This window comes from Thalassophryne amazonica, chromosome 7 (assembly GCF_902500255.1).
Source record: "Thalassophryne amazonica chromosome 7, fThaAma1.1, whole genome shotgun sequence".
Classification (NCBI taxonomy): Eukaryota; Metazoa; Chordata; class Actinopteri; order Batrachoidiformes; family Batrachoididae; genus Thalassophryne; species Thalassophryne amazonica.
Genome location: NC_047109.1, coordinates 1,328,823 through 1,351,708, shown reverse-complemented (window position 1 = coordinate 1,351,708; position 22,886 = coordinate 1,328,823). Strand labels below are relative to the sequence as shown.

The 22,886-nt window shown below is 41.2% G+C and overlaps 1 pseudogene; it reads right to left on the bottom strand.

The window, feature by feature from the left end:
* Positions 1-6,973: 6,973 nt before the first annotated feature.
* LOC117513541 lies at positions 6,974-21,132 on the bottom strand (annotated as a pseudogene).
* Between the last annotated feature and the right edge of the window lie 1,754 nt (positions 21,133-22,886).

Below are 22,886 nucleotides of genomic sequence, written 5' to 3'. Positions count from 1 at the left end.
TCATGACCTTAATAATATGTCACAGCGTTAATCATGTTCTTAATAACATGTCACAGGGTTAATCATGATTTTAATAATCTGTCTCAGGGTTAATCATGACCTTAATAATCACGCGTGTTGCATCATCTCTCACATACCTTCTGATTGGTTCTTCACAGCGAGTAGACGCTCCATGTTTCAGTGAACAGCATAGCGAAGCCCACAGTGTCCCATGATTTTAATAATCTGTCTCGGGGTTAATCATGATCTTAATAATCCGTCACAGGGTTAATCATGACCTTAATAATATGTCACAGCGTTAATCATGATCTTAATAATCTGTCTCAGGGTTAATCATGACCTTAATAATATGTCACAGCGTTAATCATGATCTTAATAATCTGTCTCAGGGTTAATCATGACCTTAATAATCCATCAGAGGGTTAATCATGATTTTAATAATCCGTCACAGGGTTAATCATCATTTTAATAATCTGTCACAGGGTTAATCATGACCTTAATAATCCGTCACAGGGTTAATCATGATCTTAATAATCCGTCACAGGGTTAATCATGACCTTAATAATCCGTCACAGGGTTAATCATGATCTTATAATAATCTGTCACAGCGTTAATCATGATTTTAATAATCTGTCACAGCGTTAATCATGATCTTAATAATATGTCACAGGGTTAATCATGATTTTAATAATCTGTCTCAGGGTTAATCATGATTTTAATAATCCGTCACAGGGTTAATCATGATTTTAATAATCCGTCAGAGGGTTAATCATGATTTTAATAATCTGTCACAGGGTTAATCATGATCTTAATAATCCGTCAGAGGGTTAATCATGATTTTCACTTTTTTGTTGATTCCAGCCTAAAACGAAAAGACTGTTGATCCTTTCTCAGTTTTTAAAGCTGATTATTCAGGTCAGGTTTGGCACCATCGCCACCTCTCCAATGTAAGCGGTCAGGAGAAACATGGGCGTGTCTGTGACCTCCAGCTGCTAGGGTCCTCAACAGTGAGGGACCTGCGTGTTGGATCCAATAAAATCATCATACCTGATAACCATGAAGGACACATGCGTAAATTCACCACTAATGCGATTATCAATGCATTTAGCAGAAAACTCTGAATTGGGAGCATCCAATGTCGATACGTTCCACGTCTGTCGGTGTTTGCATTGATCTCCTGGCTGGTTGTACGGTCTAGTTTCTGGTCCTGCAGACTCTTAATGTGGCAAAAAAAAAAATCACATCTCCATCAAATTGAACCTCGTCCCGTCAGTCAGCTTGTGTTCGAGGAGTAAAATCTCGCTGCACCTTGTCGTCATAGACTGAAGATTTTTTACAGACTGTATTGTTCCAAAGCAGGTTTCACTGAGATTATTTTGGCACAGTTATTGCACAGAGGAAGTGATGCCACGCCCCCTCACCAGCAGCTAGCAACAGCTAAGATTAGAGGTCACATTGAGTATTTTAGTTCCAGATGGTGGTAAAGGTTGTCATTCTGTGTCGACGTCTATGACTATCGATGTCATGTTGTGGACTTCACCCGCTGCGGCACTAACAGAAGCTGCAGCTTTCTGAACACACGCCGCAGATGATCTCGAACATCCAGTTTGACAGCAAACTAGGTGTAGGAGCCAGAAAACTCCACAGAGTACTCACAGGACCCGTCTATAGACCCACCTGGACTAACATGATGACTGTCTTCGGTCGGGAGGCACTCTTGCTTCACAGCAGTAAGGTCTCGGGTTTGATTCCTCCCGTGTCCAGTTCCTTTCTGTGCTGACTTTGCATGTTCTCCACGTGTCTCTGTGGGTTTACTTCAGGCGCTCCGGTTTCCTCCACCATTAAAAAAACACGCTCATTCCGTCTGTGTACCTGACAGCCACTGAGCAGGGCGGAGTGTGAAGATCAGTGTGGTTAGCACGAGCTAAAAGAGGGACACGATTCCCCGAAGAGGGGAGCAGTGAAGTTATTATTATTATTGTTTTAAGTCTCTGAGTGCGGCTGCTCCTCAATAATAAAATTAATCACTCACTGTTAATAGATTTGTATTATTAACTATATATTCTGTTCACTTCCTTCTGTCAGTCGGTGTAACCTCAGACCTGATTTAGAGTAAAATAAATTAAAATTTGTACCAAAATAAAGGTTCTCTAAATGACACTTCTTGTGATGACCTTTGAACTTCAGCAGGAAGTCATGCACTTTGAGCTGCTGGGTTCTGGTGCTGAACTCGCCGACCAGCACGTCGCCGCTGCCTGCAAAACACACAAACACTTTTGGTGTGGAAAAAGCACTTCACTTTTTCCACATTTTACATCCTTATTCCAAAATGGATGAAATTCATTTTTTTTCCTCAAAATTCAACACAGAATACCCCATAATGACAAAGTGAAAATGTTTTTATTTTTGCAAATTTATTAAACATTTGAAAAAAGAAGAAGAAATCACATGTCTATAAGTATTCACAGTCTTTGCCATGAAGCTCAAAATTGAGCTCAGTTGCCTCCTATTTCCACTGATCATCCTTGAGATGTTTCTAAGGCTTAAGTGGAGTCCACCTGGGGTCAGTTCAGTTGATTGGACATGGGTACAGAAACATTTCTGCTGCTTTGAAAGTCCCAGTGAGCACAGTGGCCTCCATAATCTGTAAATGGGAGAAGTTCAGATCCACCAGGACTCTTCTTAGAGCTGGCTGCCCGTCTAAACTGAGCGATTGGGGGAGAAATACCTTAGTCAGGGAGGTGACCAAGAACCCGTGAAGAAAGGAGAACCTCTTCTCTCTGTGGAGAGAGGAGAACCTTTCAGAAGGACAACCATTTCTGCAGCAATCCACCAATCAAGCCTGGTAGAGTGGCCAGACGGAAGCCACTCGTTAGTAAAAGGCACATGGCAGCCCACCTGGAGCTTGACAAAATTCTCTGGTCAGATGAGACAAAGACTGAACTCTTTGGCATCATGTTTGGAGGAAACCAGGCACCATCCCTACAGTGAAGCATGGTGGTGGCAGCATCATGCTGTGGGGATGTTTTTCAGCAGCAGGAACTGGGAGACTAGTCAGGATTGAGGGAAAGATGAATGCAGCAATGTACAGAGACATCCTGGATGAAAACCTGCTCCAGAGCGCTCTGACCTCAGACTGGGGCGACGGTTCATCTTTCAGCAGGTCAATGACCCTAAACAGACAGCCAAGATATCAAAGGAGTGGATTCAGGACAACTCTGTGAATGTCCTTGAGTGACCCAGTCAGAGTCCAGACCTGAATCTGATTGAACATCTCTGGAGAGATCTGAAAATGTCTGTGCACCGACGCTCCACATCCAACCTGATGGAGCTCGAGAGGTGCTGCAAAGAGGAATGGACCAAACTGTCCAAAGATACGTGCATCAAGCTTGTGGCATCATATTCAAGAAGACGTGAGGCTGTAATTGCTGCCAAAGGTGCCTCAACAAATTATTGAGCAAAGGCTGTGAATACTTATGGACATGTGGTTTCTTAGGTTTTTTTTATTTTTAATAAATTAGCAAAAAAAAAAAAAAACTGTTTTCATGTTGTCATTATGGGGTGTTGTGTGCATAATTTTCAGGGAAAAAAAAGTAATTTTTTCTATTTTGGAATAAGGCTGTAACATAACAAAATGTGGAAAACGTAAAGCGCTGTGAATACTTTCTGGACGCACCGTGCTAATGATGAATTAACAGATTAACAGGAAGCTCTGCCCACTATGTGACTGAACAGTACTGATGAGCAGTACTGGGATTTTGCGAGGCGAGGTTCTAGCTTATCCAGGTTTGCTATGTTTGGGGAAATCCTGCTAATAAAGAAACAAGCACAAGTGAGTAAAGAACAGAAACAAACTTTACATCACCTTGAAACTGTACCAGCTTCAGTTGCATCATTTTTTTTCTCCTCGTCAAAAAGAAACTGGACCCTGGGAAATGACAAGCATGACTATTTTTTCAGACAACTGATTTTAAAAATATGAACTCAACAAAATGCTGTCCCCTACTGGTGGGACATGATAAAACATGCTGGAGACCAGTTAAAGCCTAAAGACATCTGTTTCTATAACCTAAAGCTGTCTGTGTTTTTCTAAGCAGTTACGCATCATAAAGCTCCCAAATTAGCATAAGGACTGATTGGTTCTGACTGAACCTTACAGGAAGGAAGACAATTTTAATTTCAATTTATTTCATTTATACAGCTCCAAATCACAACAGAGTTGCCTCAAGGTGCTTCACACAATTAAGGTCTAACCTCACCAACCCCCAGAGCAAGAACACAGGCGACAGTGGTAAGAAAAACTGCCTCTGATGATTTGAGGAAGAAACATCAAGCAGACCAGACTCAGAGGGGTGACCCTCTGCTTGGGCCATGATACAAACACAACTGACAATCAAATCAATTTTATTTATATAGCGCCAAATCACAACAAACAGTTGCCCCAAGGCGCTTTATATTGTAAGGCAAAGCCATACAATAATTACGGGAAAACCCCAAAGGTCAAAACGACCCCCTGTGAGCAAGCACTTGGCGACAGTGGGAAGGAAAAACTCCCTTTTAACAGGAAGAAACCTCCAGCAGAACCAGGCTCAGGGGCAGTCTTCTGCTGGGACTGGTTGGGGCTGAGGGAGAGAACCAGGAAAAAGACATGCTGTGGAGGGGAGCAGAGATCAATCACTAATGATTAAATGCAGAGTGGTGCATCATGGGAACCCCCCAGCAGTCTAAGTCTATAGCAGCATAACTAAGGGATGGTTCAGGGTCACCTGATCCAGCCCTAACTATAAGCTTTAGCAAAAATTAAAGTTTTAAGCCTAATCTTAAAAGTAGAGAGGGTGTCTGTCTCCCTGATCTGAATTGGGAGCTGGTTCCACAGGAGAGGAGCCTGAAAGCTGAAGGCTCTGCCTCCCATTCTACTCTTACAAACCCTAGAAACTACAAGTAAGCCTGCAGTCTGAGAGCGAAGCGCTCTATTGGGGTGATATGGTACTATGAGGTCCCTAAGATAAGATGGGTCCTGATTATTCAAAACCTTATAAGTAACAAGAAGAATTTTAAATTGTATTCTAGAATTAACAGGAAGACAATGAAGAGAGGCCAATATGGGTGAGATATGCTCTCTCCTTCTAGTCCCCGTCAGCACTCTAGCTGCAGCATTTTGAATTAACTGAAGGCTTTTCAAACATATTTGAAACAACGCCTGTGCAGAATTTGACACTTCTACCATGAAAACACACAAACACAGTGATATTTGTGTCTGTCTGTTACCACGTGAGGGGAATGTGTACGTTAATGTGTGACGTCTGTTGTCACAAAGTGGGTATTTTAACCTGCTGGTGGCGCTATATAAAAGATTACATCACAGACATTAGGATCAGATTTTTTTTTAAATCATGATCTGGAGTCTGTGTCATGTGCTCATTCACCAAACACAAAATGTCTTCTAAAGTATGGTGGTCTATCAGTGTAAAGCATCCATCTATATAATATAATAATAATCTCTAAAGCAAGAAATGTCTGTGTGTGTGTCTGTAGTTTGCATATCTCTGTTTGTCAGATGGGCCTCAGCTACTGGATATGACTTGCACATGGCACGATGATGTGCATCCTTTATTATGAAAATTTTGGGGATTAATTTTCAAAACCTTTATTTTGAAGTCATCATTACTGGCACAAGACAGAACGTTCTCACCCGCCACCTTCGACAAAGATAACTCATTCTCTGCCTTAAACAGATGCCTATTTCTAATGCGTTCATGGGGAGACAGAAAATATTAAGAAATAAATAATACACAGTCAGAGCTATGCGAGCCACAGACACACAGACGCTTCATGCTTTATCATCACAAGGTGGAATGTTCTCACGCAGAAGCTTCGACAAAGCTCGTCAACAAAGTTCCCACTTTTCTATAGGAACACATACTTCCTACAGACACTGCAGTAGGTCCTATACGGGTGATTCTTAGACTACGGGCACTTATGTCCTTTGATCATATTGTATGAAAAACAGAAAAAAGGGGAAATTTCACACTTTTATAGTTATCTTTACAATGAAAGTGTGTTAAGAAATTTGTTCTAGTAGTCTATGATGACTTTTTCACCTTTTTTCAGCATCATTATATGCAAACATTGCCGTTTTGTGCTTGTCCCACACCCAGACTTTTGATCTTCAATTATAGAAATGAATGGTAAAGAAACATTTTTTCTAATGTTTTGAAATATCTCTGAATAAAATCAGTAAAATAATCAAAACATAATTGGGGTATTCAATGTCATACAACTGTTGTGATTTTTTTTAAACAAAAGTAGTTGTCCCACACTATGGCCGTGATTTCCACCACAACACTGTAATGTCCCTTTAAACAGTTTGTATGAAAGATTGTTTGGGTAGTTTCTATGGAGATAAACAGTGACATCAGAGCACATGTATATAGCGCCAAATCACAACAAACAGTTGCCCCAAGGCGCTTTATATTGTAAGGCAATGGTGTGGTGGAAATTACATTTACAAGGCCAATAGTGCCCGTAGTTAAAGAATCACCCATAAATGCAACCCATGTAACATTTTTTTCAACCAATCAAGGAATTAATATAAATCTAAATTTTTTCTACGAGCACAGAATCTGTGTATCATTCATTCTTCGGTTTTTCCATTTCAAAACAAAATTACAACAAAAATAGGGTAATTTTGTTTCTGTTTTAAAACCAAAATGCAAAAACAGTAAAGAATTAAGACAAACAAACAATTTTTTTTTGGGAGGGGGGGTATGTGTGTGTCTGATTTCTGATTTAGTTTTGAAACAGATAAACCAAAGAATGAACGCTGCACAGATATTAAAGGAAAAACTGGAAAAAGATTCCATGTGGTACAAATGTAACTTTTTTATTGGTTTGAAAACAAGAAAACAGATTCCAAGCTCCAAAAAAAAGTCAACTGAAGATAAAAGTTTAGTCAATCACCACAACAGTCCACAGAAACACTCTGACGAAGCAAACAGGTTAGAGATGAACTAAACCGGTTAGCTTCAGTTCAAAACTATCTCATCTGTCTGTGAGGTAAACTGATTAACCAATCAGGCTGTAAATCATCAAAGTCACATGATGATGATCTCATGAGGCAGAATTCAGGAAAAAACAATTTATGACCAAACAAACAGAAATCAGCCTAAAAACTAATCATCAATACTTCTGACAACTTAGTAACTGCTCAGCGTCATTCATGAAGAAAAAACGTCAAACTTCTAAAATGTGATGATTTATCCCCTTTTAGGCTTTACTTTAGATCAAACTAAGTGTTTTTAAACAGACTCAGGAGGTTTTAAATGAGCTTAAAACCAAGCGATAAACTTTGTAGAGGGCTTGAATGTGATGAAATGAAAAATCTGTTTGTACTTGATAACTGATGTCATACGTTCCATATCGAGAGCAAACTGGATTAAACCTCTTTAAACTGTTTTTAAACCAGCCCAGACTCAACTTGGTGAACTTCAGATTACCATTAGTAGAAGTATAAGAAGACTTGTATTTTGTACTGTTGGCCAAACAAACTGAAAAAGCCCCTTTAAAATATGAGAAGCGCTTAGAAGGTTAACAGTCAATTAACAGCCAGCGAGAAACAACTAAATCAGTGGGACACGAGCAGTCAGTGATGGTAACTTGGTGATGTCTAGAAAATGTTGAGCAACAGTCAAAAGCAACAATCCAATGAGCTTAAACACCTGAAGCCAGTCTGTGTGTGAACATGGAAATCAGTTCTGGCCTTCCGCCGGCCGTCACAGTCGCCCCTTCTGATGGCCAGGCGCTCCCTTGCCTCTGACTCCGCCTCCTTTCTTTCTCCTCTGTCCTTGTTTCTGTCCACTGAAGCCCCCGGCCTCCTCCCGGCGGGCGTTCTGGGCCCACAGGGCGTCGTAGCAGCCCGGCGCCTGGTACCCGGGCTGGCTGCAGTCTAGCGGTTCACAGGAAAGCAGGATCCAGATGGCGGGAGGTTTCTGCTGACGGTGAGGCTGTCGAGGCCAGAGAGGCCGGCGGCAGGCTCCAGCGGCTCCCACTCCTCCACCACGGTGCAGTACAGCAGCCTGGTCAGCTGGTGGAGCTTCTTCAGCCGCCGCTTCATGATCTCCGCACACGTGATGGCTTTGGACACGCCCTTCCCGCTGGCTGTAAAAACGATCTGCTGGCTGATCGCTGGACCTGGCACTTCCTGTCTCTCTGCAGCCACGCCACTTTCATCAGCTGTGGGAAGTCCTCTCTCTTCCTCGGCCACTATGGGCTTTTTGGCACCCATGTGACTGAGAGCGAAGCGGAGCAGGTTGCGGAGCTTGCTGCCGTCTTTGACGTGGACTTTGGGAGTATCTGTGGGCAGGTCGGTGAAGGGACAGATGCACGGTTGCTCCACCGTACGCGCCTTCCTGTAGTTCTCCATCTGTGGACAGAAAGAGGACATCATGTGTCTCCACATAGTGCACAAAGTCCTTCAGTGTGCGATTCATCAACACACGAGTTGTCTTCTGAGCAGCATCCTCCTGTGTCCTCCAACAGATCACCATTAAATATCTTATCTGGACTTTTTGGGTATTTTTCAGCTTTTATTATAATTATAGAGACAAAGAAAGACAGGAAACAGGGACAGACGTGCACCAAAGGTCTCCCAGACCGGGATTCCAACCTGGGGACACTTCAAACTGCACTTTGCAGCCTCTGGTACCTTTAAACCTCAGCTACAAAAACATATTTGACTCCAGGGCCTGGTTTCATAAAGCAGTCTAATCTTGTTTAGTCGACTAAACTCACTTCGTCAACTCGTCTTTTGACCTTAGTCATTGCACAAAGCGCTTCTCCGCTAAATTTTCACGTTAGCCGACTAAAGTTTTTAGCCTGTTTCAGTGGAAGCTAATCTTATTTCAGTCGACAAAATTTCAGTGCGGCTATCATGTACCACTGATTGATGGAGCAGGAAGGAAGGAGAGACTTGGGGCGGGAGCGGGTGTTCTGGGACTGGAATAATCCACTGGAGATGTTTACGGACACCGAGGCTGGGAGCACTTCTCGTCTGGTGTGGTGGACTTGGACATGTTTATAGCAGAGAACCAACCCAGAAGTAAACAAAACTCTTGCGCACTGGAGTCATTTCTTAGCAACGCCACTGGCGATGCCACTTATGCCTGTAAAAACTGTTTAGTCATGTTGGATGGCTAATCTACAAGTTTAACCTTTGATGTGAAACAGAGATGAGATGACTAATGTTGGGCAACTAACCTTTAGTCGACTAAGCATGGGTTAAAGCAATAAATTTTCACCTGACTGAAATTTTTTCCTGGCAAAAATCAATGCCAGCAATTCCCTAAAATGTGGTGTAGTGGGGGCACACACTGTTTTTTCCTCAATAAATACAATAAACACATTTTACAGCATACAAATCTATTCTAAATAGCCTCTAAGGAGAGAAAGACAAAAAAATAAAAATAATGCAAAACCTGAACTAAAAGGTACATAAAAGGGTGGTGGGGGCTTGATTCTGGGGGGTCTGGGGGTGCTCCCCCAGAAAATTTTTAAAAGAGCAAGTCAAATTTTGTATACAACCCCTGGCACAAATTATGGAATCACCGGCCTCGGAGGATGTTCATTCAGTTGTTTAATTTTGTAGAAAAAAAGCAGATCACAGACATGACACAAAACTAAAGTCATTTCAAATGGCAACTTTCTGGCTTTAAGAAACATTATAAGAAATCAGGAAAAAAAAAAATTGTGGCAGTCAGTAACAATTACTTTTTTAGACCAAGCAGAGGGAAAAAAATATGGACTCACTCAATTCTGAGGAAAAAATTATGGAATCACCCTGTAAATTTTCATCCCCAAAACTAACACCTGCATCAAATCAGATCTGCTCGTTAGTCTGCATCTAAAAAGGAGTGATCACACCTTGGAGAGTTGTTGCACCAAGTGGACTGACATGAATCATGGCTCCAACATGAGAGATGTCAATTGAAACAAAGGAAAGGATTATCAAACTCTTAAAAGAGGGTAAATCATCACGCAATGTTGCAAAAGATGTTGGTTGTTCACAGGCAGCTGTGTCTAAACTCTGGACCAAATACAAACAACATGGGAAGGTTGTTAAAGGCAAACATACTGGTAGACCAAGGAAGACATCAAAGCGTCAAGACAGAAAAATTAAAGCAATATGTCTCAAAAATCGAAAATGCACAACAAAACAAATGAGGAACGAATGGGAGGAAACTGGAGTCAACGTCTGTGACCGAACTGTAAGAAACTGCCTAAAGGAAATGGGATTTACATACAGAAAAGCTAAACGAAAGCCATCATTAACACCTAAACAGAAAAAAAAGGTTACAATGGGCTAAGGAAAAGCAATCGTGGACTGTGGATGACTGGATGAAAGTCATATTCAGTGATCAATCTCGAATCTGCACTGGGCAAGGTGATGATGCTGGAACTTTTGTTTGGTGCCGTTCCAATGAGATTTATAAAGATGACTGCCTGAAGAGACCATGTAAATTTCCACAGTCATTGATGATATGGGGCTGCATGTCAGGTAAAGGCACTGGGGAGATGGCTGTCATTACATCATCAATAAATGCACAAGTTTACGTTGATATTTTGGATACTTATCCCATCAATTGAAAGGATGTTTGGGGATGATGAAATCATTTTTCAAGATGATAATGCATCTTGCCATAGAGCAAAAACTGTGAAAACATTAGGTGTTAGCAGGTGTTAGTTTTGGGGATGAAAATTTACAGGGTGATTCCATAATTTATTCCTCAGAATTGAGTGAGTCCATATTTTTTTCCCTCTGTTTGGTCTAAAAAAGTAACCGTTACTGACTGCCACAATTTTTTTTTCTTGATTTCTTATAGTGTTTCTTAAAGCCAGAAAGTTGTCATTTGAAATTACTTTAGTTTTGTGTCATGTCTGTGATCTGCTTTTTTTCTACAAAATTAAACAACTGAATGAACATCCTCCAAGGCTGGTGATTCCATAATTTTTGCCAGGGGTCGTACTGTAGTGAATTTTGATGGCTATGAAGCCTTCTGAAACAAAGAAAACTCACTTCAAACTGGCAAGTAAAAATTCTTTGTCTCCTGTAGTATTTTGATCGGTTCTAATCCAGTAAATGCACCAAAAGGGTGCTGTGTCACTGGCTGTACAGTCAATAAAATACAAAATTAGGGCCTAAAGAAACTGACAGCGTTGTTCTACTGTGCACAAAGTAACACTGTCACCAGTTTTGAAAACGCATGCGCACTGAGAAACTCAAAACTGGCGTATTCACATTTAATCGGTGATTATTTTAGTAATCGATTAATCAGTTGATTATTTTTTCAATTAATCGTTTTTTTTATTTTTTGTTTTTTTACTTACATGTGAGTTTTGCCATTATTTCTTTAAGTGAGTTATTATTAAAAGGCCTTTATCATGCAACATCAACATTTGAGCTTGTAATAAAGTTATGATGTTATATTCTCATCAAAAACATACCTGGAGGAGTGTTTTGTTTTATTTTTGCACATACATGGTGCAAAATAAAACACCGTAAAGATAGGACATCTTACTACTCATCACTAATTGAAGAAAATAAGAACAACCCCAGGTTTCTTTTCAGCACTGTAGCCAGGCTGACAAAGAGTCAGGGCTGTATTGAGCCGAGTATTCCTTTAACTTTAACTAGTAATGACTTCATGACTTTCTTTGCTAATAAAATTTTAACTATTAGAGAAAAAATTACTCATAACCATCCCAAAGACATTATCGTTCCCTTTGGCTGCTTTTCAGTGATACCGGTATTTGGTTAGACTCTTTCTCTCCGATTGTTCTGTCTGAGTTATTTTCGTTAGTTACTTCCTCCAAACCATCAACATGTCTATTAGACCCCATTCCTACCAGGCTGCTCAAGGAAGCCCTACCATTATTTAATGCTTCGATCTTAAATATGATCAATCTATCTTTATTAGTTGGCTATGTACCACAGGCTTTTAAGGTGGCAGTAATTAAACCATTACTTAAAAAGCCATCACTTGACCCAGCTATCTTAGCTAATTATAGGCCAATCTCCAACCTTCCTTTTCTCTCAAAAATTCTTGAAAGGGTAGTTGTAAAACAGCTAACTGATCATCTGCAGAGGAATGGTCTATTTGAAGAGTTTCAGTCAGGGTTTAGAATTCATCATAGTACAGAAACAGCATTAGTGAAGGTTACAAATGATCTTCTTATGGCCTCAGACAGTGGACTCATCTCTGTGCTTGTTCTGTTAGACCTCAGTGCTGCTTTTGATACTGTTGACCATAAAAATTTATTACAGAGATTAGAGCATGCCATAGTAGAGAAGCTTGAATCTTCGACTGGACTGGGTTGCTTGACGCGAGGACGTTTCGCTTCAAATCGCAGAAGCTTCCTCAGCTAAAATTCTTGCTCTGGTGGTCTGACTTTTGTCTCGACTCTTGTAGAGAAGAATAATCAAGAAGTCACAAAAGCTGGAGTTTTAAACCTAACCAGACCCCTCCTACCGAGAGGCAGACTGCTATAGGCTAGTGACTAAACAATAGCTCTAATTAGCACCTATTGTGCTCTAGTTAGCACCCTCCTAATGACAGGGCAGCTGTTCCTCTCCTGATGGCTCCCTTGACGACTCTGCTGATGACGTGAATGACTCATTACCATGAACAAAAGACAAACTCATTTGACCTGAGTACCCCATTGTAAACAGGGGATAAAGCGTGTCTCAGACCCCCTCCCCGGTTAAGGCTGGGTTTCAAACATTTCACAAAGAATGCCTCCTTGACACCTCTCTCAAACCATTTCTTCTCTCTGGCTAATATTTTAACTTCCTTGTCCTCAAATGTGTGGTTAGTGTCTTTAAGGTGGAGCTGAACTGCAGACTGAGGTCCACTGGCACCCTCTCTGCAGTGCTGGTATAGCCTTTTGTGTAAAAGTTGCTTAGTCTCACCTATGTAGTGTTCGTTACAGTTTTCCTGACATCTGATACAATACACTACATTGCTCTGTTTGTAACTAGGGATCCTGTCCTTAGGGTGAACTAATTTCTGTCTCAAGGTGTTAACCGGTTTAAAGTAAACTGGGATTTTGTGCTGTCTGAAGATCCTCTGTAGTTTTTCCCCTACTCCTGCTAAATAAGGGACAGACACTCTTCTTCTTGTCTCCGTCTCCTGTCTATCTGGTCTCTTTGTTCTCTGGGACTTCTGCACTTTGTCCAGGGACCATCGTGGGTACCCACATACTGTGAGGGCTTTCCGGACAAGTTGTTCTTTGTGAGGAAGCTTGCCATATACCAACACAGTGCAGAGTAGCTACCTAAACTCTAAGTGAGATAGAGTATCTCGTCAATAGTTTTACATTCTCATTGAAGACAACTTTGGATGCTGTAGCTCCTCTGAAAAAGAGAGCTTTAAATCAGAAGTGCCTGACTCCGTGGTATAACTCACAAACTCGCAGCTTAAAGCAGATAACCCGTAAGTTGGAGAGGAAATGGCGTCTCACTAATTTAGAAGATCGTCACTTAGCCTGGAAAAAGAGTCTGTTGCTCTATAAAAAAGCCCTCCGTAAAGCTAGGACATCTTACTACTCATTACTAATTGAAGAAAATAAGAACAACCCCAGGTTTCTTTTCAGCACTGTAGCCAGGCTGACAAAGAGTCAGAGCTCTATTGAGCCGAGTATTCCTTTAACTTTAACTAGTAATGACTTCATGACTTTCTTTGCTAATAAAATTTTAACTATTAGAGAAAAAATTATTCATAACCATCCCAAAGACGTATCGTTATCTTTGGCTGCTTTCAGTGATGCCGGTATTTGGTTAGACTCTTTCTCTCCAATTGTTCTGTCTGAGTTATTTTCATTAGTTACTTCATCCAAACCATCAACATGTCTATTAGACCCCATTCCTACCAGGCTGCTCAAGGAAGCCCTACCATTATTTAATGCTTCGATCTTAAATATGATCAATCTATCTTTATTAGTTGGCTACGTACCACAGGCTTTTAAGGTGGCAGTAATTAAACCATTACTTAAAAAGCCATCACTTGACCCAGCTATCTTAGCTAATTATAGGCCAATCTCCAACCTTCCTTTTCTCTCAAAAATTCTTGAAAGGGTAGTTGTAAAACAGCTAACTGATCATCTGCAGAGGAATGGTCTATTTGAAGAGTTTCAGTCAGGTTTTAGAATTCATCATAGTACAGAAACAGCATTAGTGAAGGTTACAAATGATCTTCTTATGGCCTCAGAGAGTGGACTCATCTCTGTGCTTGTTCTGTTAGACCTCAGTGCTGCTTTTGATACTGTTAACCATAAAATTTTATTACAGAGATTAGAGCATGCCATAGGTATTAAAGGCACTGCGCTGCGGTGATTTGAATCATATTTATCTAATAGATTACAATTTGTTCATGTAAATGGGGAATCTTCTTCACAGACTAAGGTTAATTATGGAGTTCCACAAGGTTCTGTGCTAGGACCAATTTTATTCACTTTATACATGCTTCCCTTAGGTAGTATTATTAGACGGCATAGCTTAAATTTTCATTGTTACGCAGATGATACCCAGCTTTATCTATCCATGAAGCCAGAGGACACACACCAATTAGCTAAACTGCAGGATTGTCTTACAGACATAAGGACATGGATGACCTCTAATTTCCTGCTTTTAAACTCAGATAAAACTGAAGTTATTGTACTTGGCCCCACAAATCTTAGAAACATGGTGTCTAACCAGATCCTTACTCTGGATGGCATTACCCTGACCTCTAGTAATACTGTGAGAAATCTTGGAGTCATTTTTGATCAGGATATGTCATTCAAAGCGCATATTAAACAAATATGTAAGACTGCTTTTTTGCATTTACACAATATCTCTAAAATTAGAAAGGTCTTGTCTCAGAGTGATGCTGAAAAACTAATTCATGCATTTATTTCCTCTAGGCTGGACTACGGTAATTCATTATTATCAGGTTGTCCTAAAAGTTCCCTGAAAAGCCTTCAGTTAATTCAAAATGCTGCAGCTAGAGTACTGACGGGGACTAGAAGGAGAGAGCATATCTCACCCATATTGGCCTCTCTTCATTGGCTTCCTGTTAATTCTAGAATAGAATTTAAAATTCTTCTTCTTACTTATAAGGTTTTGAATAATCAGGTCCCATCTTATCTGAACAATGAACATAGAAAACAATAGCATGCTTTTTAAGAAAAAAACATGTTTCAGCAGATCCCTGTGATGTACAGCAAATGTACAAAAAATGTACACTGATGTTACATTAAATCACACATGTAGTAGTAGTATCCTGCACTATAAAGGAATAATTCTCTGCTAAGTCCAGCAAGATAATACATTCATCATGTTTAAGGTTCCACCAGTATATAAATGGGTTCCACCAGTATATTTCAAAAAAGTCATATGTGTGATTTAATGTAACATCAGTGTACATTTTTTGTACATTTGCTGTACATTACAGGGATCTGCTGAAACATGTTCTTTCTTAAAAAGCATGCCATTGTTTTCTATGAAGGGATGTTTGTTCCGTCTTTGCTTTGGTTTTATTTTGTAGTACTCAAGAGCTTTCAAATGACAGTGTGTAAGAAAATACACCCATAAAATGGCTCATTTTCTGACCACGTTAATCAAATTTCACTTTTTGTTTGGCAACAGTACAGTCCACAAGGGGTTAATGGTGCTTTTGGTATTTTCTACAAAGAATTTGAGACATAAACATATTCTGAAACAATGGACATAATATCTTGTTTAAATTTCGAAATAAAAGCAGTTGAAAATGCTCACAAACGGGCCATAGATGGTTAACGCTGACACGCCCCCTTTTTCAAACCCCCATGAAATCTGAACAGAGAGAGATATTGAGCTAAAACCAACTGCTATTATCCTCTACTACCCCAGACTACAAAATATCAAAGAACTAAGTACTTCTGAGACCATCAAGCTGGAAGTTCTGGTGATTTCAAATGGAATGACCCGGAGTTTAAAACACTTAACGTATGACGTTTCTTCAGAAGTCCCATGGTGACCGACTCAGATTTGACAAAAAAAAAAGAAAAAGAAAAAAAAAAGTGTTTGCATCTACATGTAGAATGAGTACATGCAAACTTTTAGGTGAAAAATCTTAAGGGTTTCTGAGCTTTGGGCCTTTAAAAAGAGGGGTATTTCCCATGTGTAAAGTTAGTCTGTAAAGTTTAGCTCATCCACAAACTAGTCCAGCTGGGACTCAACACCTCCCTGTGCAACTGGCTGCTGGACTTTCTGACGGGGAGACCACAGGCAGTTTGGGTCGGCAGCAACACCTCCAGCACCATTACGCTGAACACAGGAGCCCCCCAAGGATGTGTGCTGAGCCCCCTCCTCTTCACTCTGCTAACCCACGACTGCACACCTACATCCAACTCCAACCTCTTCATCAAGTTCTCAGACGACACGACTGTGGTGGGTCTCATCAACAACAACGATGAGACAAGCTACAGGAGTGAGGTGAGCCGCCTGGCCACGTGGTGCACAGACAACAATCTCCACCTGAACATGGAGAAGACGAAGGAGATTGTCGTGGACTTCAGGAGAGAGCCCGCTCAGCATGCTCCACTAACCATCAACGGCGCTGAAGTGGAGCTGGGGAGCAGCACAAAGTTCCTGGGTGTACACATCTCCCAAGACCTGTCCTGGAACATCAACACCACATATCTGGCCAAAAAAAGCCCAACAGCGACTCTACTTTCTGCGGAAACTGAGGAAAGCAAGAGCCCTGACCCCCATTATGTACTCCTTCTACAGGGGTACCATCGAGAGCATCCTGACCAGCAGCATCACTGTGTGGTATGGTGCCTGCACCGTATCCTGCACTGTGCACTGTGAAAGCAGCTGGGAAGATCATCGGTGTTCCTCTCACCTCTCTGCTGGACATCTACCACACCTGCCTCACCTGCAAAGCCACCAGGATGGCAGGTGACCCCACCCACCCAACTCACAGTCTTTTTACTCTTCTGCCGTCGGGGAGGAGACTGCAGAGTCTCTGGGCCAAAACCAGCAGGCTCAAAGACAGTTTCTTCCACCAGGCAGTCAGGATGCTAAATTCCCTCCCTGCTCTGCCCCCAGTCGTCCCCCTAGTGACCCTGCATGCCCACGCACACCTCACTTTATCCTCCCCCAATGCACTATTGCATCCACATCAGGACCACCTGTACTGATACATTAGTACACAGTCATTGCACTATCATCAGTATATTTGGCGCTATATAAATAAACAAAAATATCAGTATATTGCCACTTGCACCACTGTATTACACTGTTATACTGTATTACACTGTTATCCACTGCACTATCGTATTTAACGTCATACTCCATAAGCCCTCCATAACCTGGCCCCCACATATCTCACTGATCTCCTCTACCGCCACACTCTCTCCGCTCCTCTGACAGAAACCTTTTGTCCTTTCCCTGTAAGACCAGGCTCCGAACCTGGGGAGACAGAGCCTTCTCCATTGCCGCCCCTACCCTCTGGAACTCTCTGCCCCAACCACTCTGTGCCTGCCCCGACCTCCCCTCCTTCAAGAAAGAACTCAAAACCCACCTGTTTAAGTTAGTTTTTAATGTATAGCCCTGATTTTTAATTGTGTTTTCTCTTATTGTTTTTATCTCTTTTTTCTTGGTTGTAAAGCGTCTTTGAGTGTCCAGAAAACCGCTATACAAATAAAATGTATTATCCATCCATCCATCCATCCATTTTCTTCCGCTTTATCCAGAGTCGGGTCACGGGGGCAGCAGCTCAATAATAATAATTATTATTAATAATATTATAATATTATTTATAATAATAATAATTATTATTATACTGTTTACAATAGTACACTTTTGCCATTTACCATTTGCACAACAGCATCATACTGTTATACTTACACAACCTACACTGTTTATAATGTTTTATATTATTTTTATTTTGTAAATCAGTAATACTTAACGTAAATGTTTTACTTAGCTTAGTAGTAGTTTTTATTCTATACTCTGGGTCTGAGAGGCCTGAAATTTAATCTGTGCTGTATGTCGAGCATGTATAGCATATTTGACAATAAAGTTAGGGTGACCATATTTTCATTTGGGAAAACCAGGACACCTTGGAGCCGGGGGGGGGGGGGGGGGGGGGGGGGCACATATACTGTGGCATACACTCACTTAACATAGGCCCACATAATCCTACAATAACATGATTATTTACAGTTGGTTTATTAAAAATGCTTTTCAGTAAAAGTCAACAATAAAAACTCCAATAACAAATGATAATTTTATTCAAAATGCATTTATTCAAAATGCTTAAGTTAACATTTCCTGTAATGAAGGAATAGCACAATGAAAGAAATAATGTCTCATCTAAACATCCCTCACTTAACAACAAAAGTTAACAATAACTCTCAACTCCAAATAACACATGATACTCAGTTACCCTCAGTAATGAACGAAATATTGTCTGTTCTGTAGGCTATTGGAAAAAAATAAATTAACAAATGAGCTAATTAACAATCAGCTATTGGAAAAAATAAATTAACAAATTAGCCAATTAACAAAAAAAAATACCTTGTGTATTAGCAAAAATACAAAAATACCAACAAAAATATCCTGCTTAATCCTCATCTTCCTCTTCGTTTGGTTTTTCCTCCTCTTCATCTGGTTTTTCTTCCTCGTCCTTCTTTGCCCATTTATATTTTGCTGTAGAGCTGATCTTTCTCAGCAGTTTCTTGTGGCTCAACACATATGTATGAAAGTCCTTGCAAGACATATTTTTGAAATTGTATTGCACAAATAGGATCCCTTTCAATGATTCAACTGAGAGCTGGTTCCTCTCCTTTGTCCACTGGCTCTGCATCAGTGAAAAAACTCTCTCCACATTTGCATTGTGAGGAGGAAGTGCAAAAACAAACTGTGCAATCTTCAGCAGTTCTGAGTAGCATCCAATGCTTTTGGCCTTCTCAAAGTATTTGGTCCACTTCTGCTGCACCTGCAGGCCCATGAATGCGTCATCATCACTGCAGCTTTCTATGAATTTCTTCAGATTAGCAACTTGGTCAAAGCATTTAACATCATCAATTGGCACCCCCTTTTCTCCAAGGTACTTGATGCAGGTCTCCACATCATTCCACTTTGGTGGCTCACTCATGTCCATCCACATGAATGGTGAGAACTCTTCCATAGGTGTCATCCACTTCTCCAGATACTCCAAACATGAATTGTACATGCCGAGCACATCAGCTATGAACTTGTCACAGCCCTCTTCAAGTCCTCTGCGATTTTCGGCAAGCAGTCCCTTAACTTTGAGGGACATGAAATTGTTGTTCTTCCGTTCAATAAGAATGTAGTGGATGCTGCTCAATATTTTCTTAACCTCCATGATGGAGTTGTTCTCCCTTTCCATTTCTTGAATGTGATTGTGGAAGACGGACATGAGTGAGTGCATGTGCCACAAGTATATCTCACTAAATGGGTTTTCAAAAAAAAATCCCTTAATCATCATGGGTGGCTTTTCCTGAGATGAAAAGCATGCTTTTAAATCAGGGAACATCTGCAGCATCCTCTCTATGCCTGGGAACAGAGAGAGCCACCTGGTCTTGCTGTGTGACAGCATCCTCCTGTATTCAACATCCACAAAATCGCAATACTCTTTGAGGGACTCTGTGCGCACAGTGTAAATGTGGAAGTACTGGTAGATTTTAAAAATTATATTCTCAATGTCCACATCAAGTCTGTCTGCCCCGTGATGGACACAGTTGTTAAGAATATGCGCTGGGCAACCCACGCCAATCAATGTTTTGTTTTGTAGCATTCTCTTCAAATTTGCAAATACATTATTTCCCCCTTCGTCACGCCGGGTTCCACCAAAATTAGTGTTGCAATTGTCGCCAGTAAATGCGACGCATTTGGAAGCCAAATTGTTTTTTGTCAATGTTTCCATTAGGTAATTGGCGATGGTGGTTGCAGTCTCGTTTGGTGTATCTTGCACTTGAATTAGTTTACTCTGCACACCACCCTCCTTCCAATCAAAGTACTGAATAATTATGGGGAAGATTTTCACCGCACCGTGATTACTTCCATCAGTGCTTACACCACAAAATGGGATGTTTTTGAGCGCTTCGTGCGCCACGTCTACAGAATGAGGTGCCAGAACACCGTCAACAATAGCCTCGGTCTTAGTTCGGGCACAACTAAACTTTTTGGCTGTGTCTGAATCGGGGAGGGTGTTTTTCAACAATGAACTTGTGCAGTCCATAGATCGATATCTGTTGTGATGTTTCACTGTGTGAAATGACCATGCAGCCTCCGCTGCATTCACTGCATCCTCGTCCCCTGGTTTGACAAAGTACTGTGTGATCGAGCTAGCACTACTCTCACCTCGGACAGCTGTTTTATGCTTCTCGGTGTCCAGGTGGCTTTTCAGATCCCTTGCACCTCCATTGGACACCGAGACATATGCGCCTGCTTTGCACACTGTGCACAAGGCTTCCCATTTGTCTCGACCCGGTCTGAAAGCGGGGAAACGCTTTTGTAAATCGTCGGTAAACATACACTTTCACTTCGGCATGTTGCTTGCGTACTGACAGTCACGCTGTCTACATTCTGATTAAGAACAGGGCTGCCCTCACTGACGCGGCTCATGGATTACGTCACACGCAGCGCCGTGCGCAGTGCCCTAGTGCCTGTAAATTTAATGGTCCAATGAAGGTAATTTAAAAACCAGGACATTTCCTCACTTTAAAAAAAAAAACCCGGGATGCCCGGCACAGAACGTGAAATACGGACATGTCCCGGGAAATACGGACATTTGGTCACCCTAAATAGAGCTGACTTTCACTTTAGATAAAGTCAGTAACAGAGACGAGCAGCAAGCTAACGGCTAAAGTCTAACGACGCTCGTAACGACGGTATTATCTTTGTGAGGACATATGACAAAACGCGCCTCAAAATAAAACGCTTCGTTCAAAGTACACTTGACTAAAAGCAAATATATATTTTGTAGTATTACCAGAAGTTTTTTGTCGGCTCCTGAGTCTTCATTCACATGTTCACTGCTGCTTACTGAGAACACTTTAAGGTAACCGTATCACGATAACAACTGCTGCAAAATGCCGTGAATTATTTTACTTGGTGGTGTATTTCAGTGCAATACTGCCACCAGCTGGACAGAGTTGGGAACAGCAGGATAAATGATTCAATCAATCACTTAATCAATAAAACAAATAATAATTACAAGTGATTCCCCAGCTGTCAGAATTATTATGTTTACAGTGGGGCCAAAAAGTATTTAGTCAGTCCCTGATTGTACAAGTTCTCCTACTTAGAAAGATGACAGAGGTTTGTAATTTACACTTCAACTATGATACAAAATGAGAAAAAAAGAATGAAAGAATTTATTTGTAAATTATGGTATAAAAATAAGTATTTGGTCATCCACAAACAAGCAAGATTTCTGTGTTGTGTGTTGGGGGGGGGCGTAGCTGGATGTTTTGGTGTTCTTTTCTTTGCTCTCCAGGTGGCATGAGGGCTGATTTGTCTGTGAAGAAGGTGCTGGCTGAAGAGTGTTTATTGGAAGATATAGTTGTATCTGTTGACTTACCTCACTGTCTCTTTGCTTCACAGAGAATCAGTTTGTCGTGTCCACCTGGGGGGTGTTTGGCGGTGGTAGGAAGTCCAGGAGCGCCGGCTTTAATCCTTGCGGGCGCTGGAGAGCGAGCCGCGGATCACTCCACCAGAGGGATGTTGTTTTTATGTTTTTACACTTTTAAGCACAGGTGTATAATAAATAGTTTCTGTTTGGAACCGCTTTCTGGTTATTTTTAGCGCTGGGTCCTGTCTGGCGCAGGTCCGCTCCTCAACCCGCGTCGACACATAACATTCTGGCTCTCACAGAGCTGTAACTTCTTTAAGAAGCTTTTCTGTCCTCCACATGTTACCTGTATTAATGGCACCTGTTGGAACTCGTTATCTGTATAAAAGACACCTGTCCACAGCCTCAAACAGTCAGACTCCAAACTCAACCATGGCCAACACCAAAGAGCTGTCAAAGGACACCAGGAAGAAAACTGTAGATGTGCACCAGGTTGGGAAGAGTGAATCTACAATAGTCAAGCAGGTTGGTGTGAATAAATCAACTGTGGGACAAATTGTAAGAAAATGGAAGACATACAAGACCATTGATAATCTCCCTTGATCTGGGGCTCCACGCAAGATGTCATCCCGTGGGGTCAAAATGATTATGAGAATGGTGAGCAAAAATCCCAGAACTACACAGAGGGACCTGATGAATGACCTGCAGAGAGCTGGGACCAAAGTAACAAAGGCTACACAGAGAGGGACTCAAATCCTGCAGTGCCAGGCGTGTCCCCCTGCTTAAGACAGTACATGTCCAGGCCTGTCTGAAGTTTGCCAGAGAGCATATGGATGATCCAGAAGAGGACTGGGAGAATATCATGTGGTCAGATGAAACCAAAATAGAACTTTTTGGTAAAAACTCAACTCGTCGTGTTTGGAGGAAGAAGAATGCTGAGTTGCTTTCCAAGAACACCATATCTACTGTGAAGCATGGGGGTGGAAACATCATGCTTTGGGGCCGTTTTTCTGGATAGGGGACAGGACGACTGATCTGTGTTAAGGGAAGAATGAACGGGGCCATGAATCATGAGATTTTAAACCAAAACCTCCTTCCATCAGTGAGAGCATTGAAGATGGAACGTGGCTGGGTCTTCCAGCATGACAATGATCCCAAACACACCGCTCAGGCAAGGAAGGAGTGGCTCCGTAAAAAGGAGGTTATGTTACAAAGTATTGAGTTGAACTTTTCTTATTGACCAAACACTTATTTTCCACCATAATT